Source organism: Conger conger, chromosome 1, assembly GCF_963514075.1.
Source record: "Conger conger chromosome 1, fConCon1.1, whole genome shotgun sequence".
In the NCBI taxonomy this organism is placed as follows: domain Eukaryota; kingdom Metazoa; phylum Chordata; class Actinopteri; order Anguilliformes; family Congridae; genus Conger; species Conger conger.
In genome coordinates, this window is record NC_083760.1 from 54,038,696 (window position 1) to 54,053,880 (window position 15,185).

Here is a 15,185-nt window from a genome sequence, read left to right on the forward strand (position 1 = left end):
TCTTTCCAGCATCTATATTCACTAGGATGTCATTAGTCACAATAAATAAAGCAATTTCAGTGCTATTGGGATCTAAAAGCAGACTGGAATATTTCAAAGAGCTTGTTGGAGTTCATGAAACATCTAAGTGTCAGGGTTCGGGACAGAGGAACCAATCGCAGACTCAGGGATAACGTGAATAAGGCAGGCTTTAATGACAAAGGGGCAGATCCAAAACGTAGTCAAAAAACAGGCAATGGTCAAAATCCAAGCCGACATGTACATGCAGGCACAGCATAATCGGGAAACAGACGGAGTTCAAAAACCAGGAAGTCCAAACAAGTGAAAGTCCAAAAACCAGGCAGAGATCAGAACCAGAAAATCCAAAAGCAGAGCAGAGCCGACCAGAACTAGACAGATAATAACAGGGCACATGTACGGGGAAGCTAGAGAATAACAGAAGGGTAGGGAACAGAATAACAGAAAGACAAGCTAGCAACAAGAAACTGAAAAGGCAGGTTTAAAAACAACGTGTGTGTGTGGGTTTTTTTGTGTGTTAGTATAAAAGAACTCATGTGAGATTACCAAATATTTATTTTCCAAAAGATTTAATTTCACAGAGTATGTTTATTTAGGACCTTTCATTGAATTATTTTTGAAATAATCTTATCTGTACAGAATGTTATACAGGTGCCTAAGACTTTTGCACTGTACTGTACATATATGGCGTGGGAAGCAGAGAAACTAAATGGGGCACAGGTGAAATGAAAGAGAACTGACAGACCAAGGTGAGCACCGAGGGTAACAAGGAACGAAAACGCTAAGAAGACAAAAACAGATAACAGAAAAACACAGAACCTGACAGTATGTCGATTAGCTTCAAATTTCTCAAGAACCTTAGAAAGAAAGGGAAGGAATAGGACCATACTGTATTGCAATTTTTCACAATATTTGGATCCAGGCATGGATTCTTGAGCCGAGGCTACTCCATGGAACATTTTAAATAGGAGGGAACTGCCCCCATGGCCAGAGAGCTATTGATAATAACCTCAGTGTCTGGATAGACTGTGCTAATCACCTCTTTAACAGTCTAGGAGGAACAGTACTATACTATAAAGGGGAAGAGGATGATGTAATATGCTCTATTTTTCCAGGAGCTCTTGTGTAGGTATAGGATTAAAGGATCTAAACACAGAGGTTTGCACTGAGAGATCCATTTGCACTATTTGATCAAATTCATGATTCCGTTCACGTTAACAAGAGGTCCAGGCCCTTTTAAACGCAAAACAACCACATATTATTTAAATAATCACAACCATTACTTTACCATGAAATACTGTATGTCATTCTTTTCAGCATAAGCATTCAAAAGCATAATATTATTCCATGTTAAACCCACTGCTGGTGTATGTGGGAATTTTTTTAATCTCATCTGACCAAATTCTTTTTTATGTTACTTAAGACTTATCAGAAGTGTGAGCAACTGTGGCAGTCATTTTCTATAAATTATGCACATCCACACACACCTACACACACACACAAATGGTAAATCCATGCTGTACTTCACTTGAGCTTTTCTCTTTCGGCCCTTCATGGTCTGGATCTGCGAATTTTAAATTTGCAACGACTACTTGAAAAGGAACGCATTCAAGAAAAATGAAATTGACTCAAGTCAACTGATTTATTATCCCAAAATTCACATTCCAATGATTAGGCGGTTTCTGAAGTACATTAGTTCTATGGTTTAATGATGCATAAAAGGAAGTTGGATAAAAGGCAGTTTGTCAAAAAGAGCAAAACCGTAAAGACTGACTACATCAACAACATTTCCACCCCCACCACTCTCTCTTGCTCTCTCTCTGTCTTTCTCTGCAACTGTTGATTGGTGAGTGGATGCAGTTAAAAATATATTTTTTCCCCCAGTGAATATCTTACAACACATTACACAAAGCTAAGTATATTTGTGGTGTAGTTTTAAAAATGTGGATTAGAGTAGCCTAAATGACACAGCTGACTAAATACTTCATACCAATATTTAATGCATTTTTTCAAGGGAGGTTCTCATGAGATGTGATTGGATAATTTATGGCAGATCCAGGTTCAGTTTCTCTGAATACATTATTGACATAGATGAAGTAACATTAATAATCAGGCTGGATCCAAATCAGCTCCTTACCATTTAATTATATATATATATAAAAAAAGAAACTATGACATGTCAAAATGATTGTACATTTAGAATGATTGATCGTACAAAATTATTGATTGCACAAATACAATAATTATTGTACATCTAGCAACACTGGTATAAAATTTTAGGTGATGCATGTTGCTGATTGGCAAATCTTGTAAATACAATAAAGAATGTATTTTTTTCCCACGTTAAAGATCCAAATAAACTAATATATCCATATTCTATTGACATTGTCTAGAAGTGTATAATAGTTAATATTTAATATTGCAACTATTGTTCTTCTTCTTATTAAACTGCATAACATGTGGTTTCTTAATCACTTAAGTATCGCCCCCTTTTCCATAATCTTGGTCTCTTCTAAAAGGTAAACCTTTGGGGGTTTGTTTTCCTGAATTTTCCAGAATTCCTCTAAAGTTACAGAAGCTCAAACAGAGTGGAAGTGGACATTTTTTTCACACTGAAAATACAGATTTTACAATACAGTTTTTGAGTGGATTTGTATGGTTTTTTTAGAATTAGAAACTATTATGCATTTAGTTTGCTGGACCATTGCCTTGAAAATGACACTGACATTGTTTATGCTGCTCAAACTCTCCTGCGTGCATGTCACTCAAACTACTACATCTCCGCACATTCATTTCTTCCATAGTCTTCTGTGGTTTCCCTGCATACACTGTAGGGAGTGACGGGCCTTTCACTAGCTTAAACTTTTTAAATATAGAAATAAAATTAAACAATGCAAATTGTCTCAATGGTCATTGATAGAGAATTGCCAGTGGGAATTTGTCTCAAATATGGTATTTGTTCATATCAAAAAAACATAGATTGGCACTAAATTAACTTCCTTCACAATGAAAGGGTATAACATATTTCTCCAAGCACTTCTGTAATAACAAAAACAGGTCCATTGCTCACATTTGAATGACAAAAATATTTATATTTCAGTTGTTCTATCAGTTTGAAAGAACAAAAACTGAAAAGCAAGTTCCTTAGGACATATTCTCAAAAAGATCAGAAAAGTGCATTTAAATGAAATTCAGAATGAAAGGACATTAATTACTTTGGTAATAACAAGAACAGGTCCATTGCACAAATAAATAAAAATACAGAGGGTGCATTTCAATTATTCTAACACAGCTTACATTTACATTTACATTTTTACATTTTTGTCATTTGGCAGACGCTTTTAATCCAAAGCGATTTACAAGTGCATAGGTTCTTCTACAAGTTAAAGCATCACATCCATGACTAATAAAATACACATGAAGTGTTGTTGTAAACATATAGTCATCATAAGTGCAATTTTAGACAAGTTAGACAAGAGGGATAGGGATATCAGAAAGGGGGGCAGGGGAAATCAGGAGGGAGGACTAAGGTAGAGTTTGAAAAGTTGTTTTTTTAGTCTGCGTCGAAATAGGGGGAGGGATTCTGCTGTCCTGACAGTGGTAAGCAAGTCATTCCACCACTGAGTAACCAGAACGGAAAACAGGCGTGAACGTGCAGCTCGACCGCCAGGTGCTCGTAAAGAGGGAACCATAAGGCAACCAGAGCTGGCAGACCGGAGTGGTCTAGCTGGGGAGTAGGGAGTGATTAAGGAAGTAGGGAGTGATTAAGGAGTGCTTACCATGTTTTACATTAGTTCAGTACTGAAATGACCTAGCAATGCATTTACGCAGCAGTTCAAGACAACATTTTCTTAGATATAGTCTCAACAAAAGTATAGTTTTCTCGAAAATGGCTCAACGGATTATGAATTAAACTTCAACGTTCGTTAGGAAGCATATCTTCATAACCAGGTAGGATATTTGGTTCCATAAATATGTCTGCATCGAATAATTAGCAAAACAAATGTATATTTCTACCAAACCAGAAATATGTCAGACGTGCAATAAAAGTTAGCGAGGAAATAAAACAATGTTTTTATTCATGCAACTTCTGAATTGTATATTTTTGTTCTTATTATTGCCTTTTTTTGTATGACTCTGTGGCGATCTCAGGGCTGTAAACCAGGATAGTGGAGAGGGGAAGCTGGGGTTTTATTGCACTGCTTTGCAAATAAGAGGCTGATAAGCATCTAAGCTGTTGTTCTTGCTAGCGGAGAGTCTTTTTAACAATATGGCATCGTGGTTTTACAGTTTTATTACGTCACAGTTTTTTCTATAAATATAAATGCAACAATAATTTAACTTTGGCTCAACCACAAGGGGGCAAAGTGGATATAGTTCATATAGTTTAATGTTTATTTGCGGGAAAAATATATTTTAAAATGGGATTTTCATCAACATTAAGTTATGATGTCATCAACACCTCTGGAAAATTTCAGATCTGGTGGGCAAGAAAAGTTCAATGGATTGATAACACCAAGCAGCAGGGCACACGCACTTGCAACGTCTCCCAGGTCTTCAAGTACCTGCAGACACTCTTACATTATTGGCATTTGGCAGACGCTCTTATCCAGAGCGACGTACTGTTGATTAGACTAAGGGTTAAGGGCCTTGCATGTCCCAGTCATTTACCTTAACCACTACTCTACAGGCCACCCACTCGACTCTGATCCGTACATTCTCAGGGGGTCCATGACATCTGCAACTTCATGTTTGATGACATAGATCCTAATAATGTTCTGGTCCCACTCCTTCTGCGCTTCATCACTGTCAACATCCTCAAAAATACACAAAGAGAACGTATGGGGAAGGGAAGAAACCAGGCAAAGTAAAGAGACAAATTGACAGGAAATAGTCATGTGTACAATTTGTTTGCATATTCTTTGCATACAGTACAATCACTGTCTAAATTCTGTGACAACATCAAAAGACTCTAGATATCTGAGGTTGAGAGTTTTTAGTATCACTTTCTAGGAGTACCTGAAAATACTGTAATAGTTCTGTGTTTCAATGTCTGAAACACATTTAGGAAGATCCTTTTATTGGTAAGCTTTAGCTTGAGGGTTCTCTACGCCATTACGAATGATTAGATTCTTATTTTTTCTTTTAACACCCAGCCAAATGGTGTAATCTTATTATTACACCGAAAAATGGCCAGAGTAATAAAAAAGCATGAAGACATGAAGTCAGCTGCCAATAAAAGACACAAACACACACAAAAAATATATACAACGTTTCTACGACGTCTCATGATTCTCTTTTTAAAGTGGTGCAGCAAATCACCATTAATCCATCATTAATCTGAATCACTGTTGACTCTGTTCTAGGCTGAAAGAGAAGGGACAGGCAAATGGGCACAGACAACTGCATGTAACACTGATGAGTGAGTAAACCTGACATGCAATTTTCAACGACCATAAATGGACTTACTTGACTTCTGCATTTGAACTCCACAATAAGGGCTTGTCGAAGAACTTCTGCCAAAAGGTTTTTGCCATCTTCAGTTTGTTGTTTTTTTCTTAACTTCAGACTGGAGTGCTAGTCTCTCTTTTTTAAGACTTTGTTTTCTCCAGCTGGGTAGTCAGGACAAGTGTTAGCTTCAGCCTCTCTTGGCTTTTTGACTTGATTTGGACCTATTTGTTTATCAGTAGTTTGCCATTTTGTTCTTCAAACAAATCTTCCAGCCATAGCAGCCATTGAATGATCTTTGCTCCTTCAAACATGGATGCATTCTTATCAACTTCACCCACTCACTCACTCACTCACTCACTCAACTTCACTTCACTCACTGAGCTTCACTCACGTCAGCAAATTGTGCATTTGATGCGTATGCTTTGTACCTGATTATCTCTGACGCTAAACCCTCTAGAATGTAATTTGATTTGTAAACATGCCCTGACTTTTGAAGTTGTATGTCAGTAACTGTAAATATGTGGTTGATGAAGGTAATAAATACGTTTTTCTTACTTTATTTTGAAGGATGAGCAGGGATCTAGTTTTTAATGTCGACAATTTAGATTTAACACAATTTCCCCCTCCACCTGCATCGTCTTAATCATCCAACCAATAATATTGATGTTCTGCAATGGCCATCTCTGTCACGTTTCATGCTTGTCATGTCATGTTTCATGTTTAGTTATTGTCTTAGTTACGTTATTGTCATGTCACATATTATGTTAGTCTAGTCTCGCCATGTTTTTATGTTTTATTTCTTGTTACGTTTCATTGTCTTGTCATGTTATGTTTCATGTTTAGTTCTTGTTACCATTTATTTCTTAGTCTTGCCATGTCATGCTATATAGTTTATTGTCATAATTTTGCATACTTGTTATGTCATGATTTATGTTTGTTTCATGTTATGTGGTTCTGTTCATTGTTTAGCATACACTTTTTTGTGTCTTTCTGCAAACCTTGCATTCCTGCTTTCTCTCTATCCCGTTCTGTCACTCACACCCTAATTGTTTCAATTTCCCTTGTCTTCTTACTAATCTACTAACTTTAGATCAGGATTGGGTAATCCTAACATTCTAACCATGTGTTCATGTTACCTTACGTTTCTTGTGCATGTCATTTACTAATTTACTAATGCTAGGGCAGGATAGGTTTATTACTAATGAATACTAATTACCTCATTAACTTGTCAATCCTCCACACCTGATTTCCATTCTCATGCTGCTCTCAAGCTGATTGTCTGCACCTGTCTACACCTGCAAAAAGCTCAGTTCCATGTCTTGTCTTTGCAAAAGACAAGACATGTTTGTCAGTGCACCGCTTTAGCGTTTTTGTCAAGCCATTTGTCTACCCGTTACGATCCAAGCCTGTTTATTGACCAAAGATTATTGACTTCTGTTTTGTTGACCATTGCCTGCCTGTACCACGACCTTGCCTGCTGTCTTTGTGCTTTTGCCCCGCGGAGCAGACTTCGGTCTTGACTCTTGCGCCATCATCGACCCTGAGCCTGCCTACCATCCGCCTGTACTTCTGCCCCGCTGACAGCTTTCCTGGCTACCGGACTTTATGCATGGTGTACCGATTACGAGACTGCCTTCTCCCTCGGTACTGCACTTTGGTTTTGGCTGGATTTTTACGTGTATGAACATTGCTTGTTTTTTGACTACGCTCTCTGGATATTCCCAGAATAAAGCCCTGATGGGACTTCATTACACCCCTGTTTCTGAGTCCTGCATTTTGGGTCCAACCACCCCATGCACCCGTCTCAATCTCAGTCTCCAGATTTAAATACCACCAAAAGCCTGTCGCCTGAACTGAAGAGGGCGGTCCATAAATGCAAACCCAAGGATATAAATGTTTCCGCACATAGGAATGCTCAAAATGTCCTCCAAATGTTTCCTTATCACAAATTATAGGAAAAGCCGAAGTGGTCTTGTAACTATTATTTTTTAGTTTACATATGTATCATTGGTGCCAATAATTCTGGAGCCAATTTAATTATTTTTGCCTACGTACAGTATATATTTTTATTATTTACATTTATTTTAGTAAAACAATTCCTAAGGCATCGTCCAAACTCTTTATCCCCTTAGGGCTGCAATTTTGAAGGCAATATTGCATTAATGAAAGAGCTCCATTTCACAAATTGGATATATTTGGCAGAGGTGTTATTGTCCCTACCACCCCGTAGCGAAGACCCAAACAAGGAAAGTGCTGAGGCAATGGACTGAACTGTATAAAATAAGCCAGTTGCCTTGTCAGCTAAAAAGAATTCACTGCCCTATGTCAGACTATGACACATAACTGTCCTGTATACACTGGACCAGTCAGCCAATTACCCACCGAGCACAGGCAGATACTCTGCGGCATCCAGGAAGACTGTTTTGTTTTGATGTAAACTTAAGGATTGTCAATGCAGTACCACCAAGCCAAATACATACAAATTCACAGGAATTCAGAAATGTTGATCTATGGAATTTATACACACAGTATAACGATTATCATGAACAAGCTCTTTTTTAGAAACAGGACACTGGGTAACAAGGTAACACATAAATCTGGTTTAATATACTGCTCTCAATCTTTTTAACCAAACATTTCCTTTGCGATCAGAGGGGACTACTCAAGAGAGCAATTGGTTCCTGAGATAAATACAAAAGAACATTCAAACGGAATTTTATTACATATTTACAAACCTGAGAGGCTTGAGAAGAGGCGGTGTGTGTGTATGAATTCATCACATTGTTTATGTGGATGAGGCTGACGCCAGAATTGGACCAAAATCAATAGAAGCATCAAAGTGTTCGTTATATACTCTAACAAGTACTTAACATAATCAGAATGGAAAAATAATCATTATTCATTCAAAAAAAGGTTGCTACATCCAAGCAAAATAAAACTCGATGTCTGAAGTAACTCAGAATCATGGCAGAAGCAAAGCTGGTCCAAGTGTGAACAGGAGAGACCAAAGAAGCCAACCAGAGCTTCTAGACTCCATACAGGAGCTCTCTCTTACCTAAAAACAGCTTGGGCTAAGGCAGTGCTAACCCACCCTGTCCCTAGACATCTACCACCCCAACCATGACAATGCACCCTCATTCATCAACTAGAGCTTTTGTTGAGCTTCTAGTTAGAGCTGGAATTATTAGCAAAATTAGAGCTGAAATGAAAACCTACAGGAACAGGATTGTTTACCCCCGGGTTAGGGCAGTGCTCTGTGTTCATTGGGCTAGGGCCCAAAAAGGAGCCTTAGTGAGCTGCCAGGGAGGGCCCTGAGATAATAGAAAATTATTGAAAACTTAAATCACAAAACATGAAGACATAAGTAATTATTCAGCAAAGTAAATAATTAGACAAATATAAAATAATTAATATTGTCTAAAATAATTACCCTTTTCTTTCTGTTGATGTCATGCTCTCATATGTGCTATGAATGGAGAAAAGGAAATTAAGTATTTTTGCTTTGAACATATTTGAGGATTACTACAAAGGCAATTTAAAACCATAACTTTTATGCTTTTAATCGTTAAATCGAATATACTTCACAGTGCATCGGTAATGTATGTGTGCAGATGGAGTCACGATAATGACAGGCAGACAGGTTGTCTTGTCTCCTATGGGAAAGGTAGGGGTGGGGGGTTGGGGGTTATACTACAGCCTGACAGTGCATCTTTTAACTCTGAAGGCCAACAGCTGGGCTCAAACTGAAAAGGATGTCTATGAAATAGGAGGATGCTGATTGGCGGGTGATCGAACAGAGGAGTCACGTTTATGCATTGAAGTGGGGACTACATACGCTGTTGACTTCCCTCTTCGTGGGGTGCTTCTCTAACCCAGTTATACTATGTTCTGAAAGAGTGCACAGTCTGTGATCAGGAAGACGAGGCAGCTCACCACAAAAAATACCTCCACTACCCGGGAGTCTTCAACCGCAGCGTAAAGAGCAAAGACTTCACAAACCCCTCCTTCTCCCATCTCTAGCTGATGTGTCTCTCCCTTCGACTGTACTGTCTAAAGGAGGCCGTGCCTGTGATGCCTCTCCATTCCCAAATGGCTGATCAGCACATTCTACACTCTGATGAGTGGGGCGCTTTCTCAGAAACATTTGCATATTCAGTGCTGGAAGGTTCACTGAACAAACGGGCAAATAAAGACTCTGATTATGATTCTGTGAGCTTGATTAGTTCCCCAGAGGGCCCTGTTGCTGCTGTCTGATCCTCCTTCAGGCTCTGGGTTTTCCTATTTCAGGCAAGTCTTCAAATCATCAGTGTTTCCCAACTTCGGCTCAAAGGGCCTTCTGAATGGCCTATGGTGGCTGCGCAATTATCGTCTGCGGAAGACCATGGTGATGCAATATCAGACGGCATCGTGGAAAAGTACCCGTATGTATTTAAATATTCAAATGAACTGGGGTTTGGAATAAGATAGTTTATTTGCTGACAGAGGATTTCACCAGCATTTGGATAGAGATAAATGCAGAAATATGATGCAATGAGATATGATTGGACATTATTACAGAAAATACAATGTTCTCTTAACTCTCAACATATGTTTTAAAGCTTATATTGGCTAATTTCATTTCAGTCAGACAACTCATCCATCCAACCATCCATTATCCTAACCCGTTTATCCTGAACAGGGTTGCAGGGGGGAACCTATCCCAGCATACATTGGGTGAAAGGCAGAAATACACCCTGGACAGGTCGCCAGTCCATCGCAGGGCACACACACTATTCACTCACACACTCATACCCACAGGCAATTTAGACTCTCCAATCAGCCTAACCTGCATGTCTTTGGACTGTGGGAGGAAACGGAGTACCCGGAGGAAACCCACACGAACACGGGGAGAACATGCAAACTCCACACAGAGAGGCCCCGGCCGACTGGAATTAGAACCCAGGACCTGCCTTCTATGAGGCGGCAGTGCTACCCAGTGCATGTAATATAAATGCAAACTTTGACGTTGGCTCTGCCCCTCATCACTCCCTGTTGTAAGCCTGCTGATACAGGGAGTGGTTACAAACCCTCCCCTCATGGGGATCTTGAGAAGCAGAGCTCACCGGTGGACGCTGGGGTGGTGGTGGTGCGTGAAAATCCTTTTCTGAGCATTTCACAGTCAAAGTCACTTAGATTAGATTCTTTCCTCGTTCTGACATTTGGTCTGAATAACAGCTGGACCTATTGCCCATGTCTGCATGCTTGTATGCATTTAGTTGCTGCCACATGATTGGCTGATTAAATAATTGTCTTAACAAGCTGGTGTACAGGTCTACCTAATAAAGTGCTCACTGAGTGTATATTCAAATGACATATGGACATATGTACCTCGCCAATGACCTTTTTAATAATCACAGCCTGTCCAACACATGTCTATATTCATCTTACAGTCTTTAGAAATATTCAAAGTAAACCTGCCCGCTACAAGTCACAGGCAAATTGAGTGAGAAGAACCAAATGAACAGATTGGTGATGCAGTTCATGTTGTTTACATTAATGCAAACCCATGATTACAGGCATATGTATATTTCAGTCAGCCAGGCTTCTCTGCATTGCTGCTGCATTAGCTCCTCCCAACAACGCACCAGGATTCCATGGATCAGAAGTTATTTGTCAGAGGGGGGTATACCTCTCTTTTGATTGGCTGTAGCAGACCTATATGCTGTTAAATCACTAATGGCTTATGGGTGAGTTAATTAAAGGCGGACACATGTAATAGTGTTCAGTATATGACCATCACAACAGTGGTTTGAGGCAATATGAAACAGAATGAGCTATAGTGGCAGCCTTAGCTGTATGAAAACTTAGTTGATCTCAAAAAGGCAGTCTATGTGCATGAGTCCTTCCAGGGAATGGTGGTAGGTTGTTGCTATGTTGCTACCGTATATTAAATTATGCATGCAAGATGACATACAATAAATGCATACTGAATAACCATGTTGGCACAACTACAGAACTGCAGGCACAATTCACACAATTATCCAGACCCATGAACATCAAGTGTTTTTCACACAGTAAGCATTGGCTAAGTATAGTTATGGTAAGCGATAAACTGGAAGAATAAATACAAGAAATATGATAATTAAAAAGATGAAGATACAAGTGCTGCATGGCAGTGATACTAGATTGAGGGTAACCCTGCAGAGGAGTGTAGTGTTGAAGTTAATCAAGGTAGAGTCTGAAGAGATTTGCCTACCTACCACGGTGGAAAATGATCAGCAACTGAGCGGTTTGTAGAGGAATGGAGAGTTTTTTCTGCCACTGTGGAGCTAGGATGTCTCTATGGTCAGGACAAGTGCAAGTCACTGCAGCAGAGCGGAGTAGTCCAGCTGGCATGTTGGCTACAGTGTCAGTCACAGTGAAGAACCTGATGATTCATGTTATGCCAGCATTATTTGATAATGTTAGTGCATCTTGCTATGTTCCTGAATGCTTTGCTTCTGGCAGTTTTCAAGTGCCCCCATAAATAATGTTGAATGGGGTTGAGGTCAGGTGATTGTGATTATCCAGCACTCCTTGCTCTTCTCTTCTTTGGTCTTCAAGTAGTTCTTGCAAAGCTTAGAAATAACATTCATTCGTTTTAATTTTTTCAAAATCCTAAAACTTTCTGTTTATTTCCTGGATTACATGAACCAGTGGTCTCAGAGTGTGTTAACTATAGAATGAAAAAGGTAAACTTCAAAAGGTAGCTCAGTCAATAAGGAAAGTTTCTGCTGAGTTCACTCTGTACATCCTACCTTACACTGAAAAAATATCTGTCTTATTTTTTTCTCTCAAGTAGAAAATATTTGCTTGTTGCTTGACAAATTAAATTATTTTACCCCATTGCAATGAAATTAATATATCTGAGTGACCTCATTGTCTCATCTTGTTTCCTTCTTTAGCAAAAAAAGAAAATAGAAATACTGGAATATAAGGCTAAAATGATAATTAAGATTGATTTATTTTTTGATATGTGCTGAACATCTGTTGTCTCACATTCTTATATCTCCACCTTCCTTCTTCTCGTATCTACCCATATCCTTTTCTACAATGTCTGGGGGGAGTTAGCCACCACACCCCCAGGCCTTTGAATCAAAAGCTAAAACCAAATATTATATTTACTAGAGTATATAACACTGCTTTTGTAAATAGACCCTGGAAATGCTGATAGGCTGCAATTTCCTTCTACTCAATATAATCTTAAATGTTCCTAGATTGTTCCCAGAGAAACAGCTGCGTGTGGATGTGTGTATGCTTGCCTTTTGTGCGTGAAGGTCTATTTATTAGTCTTTTAGATCACAGTATTTACCTCATACCTACTAAGGTAAAATCTTCTGTGGTGCTGTGGAAGACCCAGGAGTATTTAAAAAGCAGCTAAATTGAGAGCAGCAGAGATTTACATAAATAAAAGCCACAATAAAATGGAAATCATACCGCAAGGAATACATAAAAAACAAGATCAAAGCAAGCTCCTACGTTTTCTAAATAAAGTAATTTGGCATTTTTTAGTATTTGCTTACAGTTGGTAGTTTTCATACTTATATTGATTGTACTGGCCAGTTGAAGATGCCAATAATAATTAGCAAACATGCAAAAGAGGAAGACACTGCGACGCTTTAATTGCAGTAGTAGAGAAGATTCATATTTAAACAAGATATCAACTCAGAGCCCTCAACAGCATAACCCATCAAACCCATTTGCCTTTGTATGTGTGTGTGTGTGTGTGTGTGTGTGTGTGTGTGTCTGTTTGTGAGCATATATAGTGTGTGTGCAGCTTTGCCTGCTGCTGGGTATGTGTCACAGCTTTTATTGCAATACACAGTAATCAGTCTTGACTGACCTGATGGTCACTTGGGCACCAGTATAATGAGTTAGCTATTTGAAGATTTCAGGGACGAAGCAGCTGCCACTGTAGATGACTCCACATTAATAAAGTATATTTATCTGACCTCAAGCAAATTGATAGGACAGTGCCACCTGTAGCCGTCACTTAAAAGTATCATTAACTACACTCAGTTTTACATTGCATTAGCGACAGCCGGTAGCGAGCCAAACTACTTCACTGTGAATCTGGGGTGTTTGTTCAACTGTCCGTGAGGCGTGGCTAAGACGTTCATATGTGTGATTTTTAGATGTTTAATTAAAATAAAAGAGGAAGAAAAGCCGGAGGAAGGCTCCTGGAAGACCATGCTCACGGTGTTCACAGGTGGCTTTGGAGACATTGCCCCGGCCCAGATACCCAGCCGGCCTGCACAGTGTGCGGTGACAACGCGGACTAACAAGGATGAAATAGCAGTGGCAAAGGGTATTTAATATACAGTAATCCTCCGTACAGAGAGATGAAGAGGCCAAAGGGGGAATCAATCAGACTGCCAAACAGCATGGCGCACAGCAGGACGAGGAAGGATCATTTCCACAGGCTCCGGGGTGGGTTATGCCAGGATCAAAGCTCTGCAGGGTGGCATTTCGTATTCACTGTACTTCCGCCCCCCCCAAGCTGAAAGGGTAGCTAACCTCCGACACTGGCTGCCCTCATGAACCCTGGAGACTGAAGAGGCCAAGCAACGTGGCCGTAGCTTTTCGCCTCAGCGATTTCAATAGCTTCGGCCTGATTGTGCCACGGCGGGAGAAGGAGCAAGTGGTCTGAAGGCCCACCGATTATTATTCCGGTCAAATCGCCGACAGAAACGCATGAGGAGACAGTGACAGACATGGGCCCATGGTCACTGGAGGTTAGTGAGGAAGAACTGTTCAGCGCGGCTGATTATCTGTCCATGGCAACGTTTCAGGTGAAACTAAGGACTCAGAGTGACGTGAGGATGTAGCTGACTGGAAGCAGGTCGTCTTAATAAGCTTTCAGCTGTGGCAGACAATGAAATTGCTCTGCGTCTTTCAGTGCTAGTCTTATTTCTGGGAAAGTCCCCAACAGAGAAACAAGATTAATATGGTATCCTAGGAGCACTCGAAAGTAGCGAACTGAAATGTTGTCAACATTTTTCTTCTTGCCCAGTGTTTTTTGTTTATTTATTTTTAGTAGCGTTTTTTTTTTTTGTCTTTGAAATTAAACATTTACTGTAAGCGGTTGGTGTGGGGGTTCGCGGAGAAGAGTACCAGAAAACTTGCCTGTGTTTATTTTGTAACAGCTGCTAATTATTCTCGCTCCAAATTTTACAGTCTTTTTGAACTTGTGTCCTGTGGTGCTGGCATGAAAGTGACTGACTTCTGTGGAGTGCTCTTTAATTAGAGTGCAGGATCATGCCTCTGGAGGGGCCCTTCCCTGGCTGGCTTCCCCATTCTCTCACCCGGGCGCCATTTAGGTCAGCAAAATCAATTCATTTTGTCAAAGGGCTTGCAGGAGTCTGGCCAGCTTCCAAACCCCCCTCTGCTATCCCCAGCCACACCCCCGAGCATGAACATTTGAAAAACGAGAGGTATAAATAAAGCTAAAATCTTCATTGCGAGTACACCACCCACCATTCCGCTCGTGGTTATCGGTAGATATTTTCTTCACCCTTGCTTTCACCTTGGCCCTCCAGACAATTCTGAGTGGCAGAACATTGGGTCAATCTACTTCCATCCTCCCAGATGATTATTTGTGTTTGGCTGAGGAAGTCATGGTCATAAAAAAGTATGCACTACTCCAAAGAAAATTCTTTACCATGTACAACCGTCTTGGATTTTGGAGTTGCTACCCA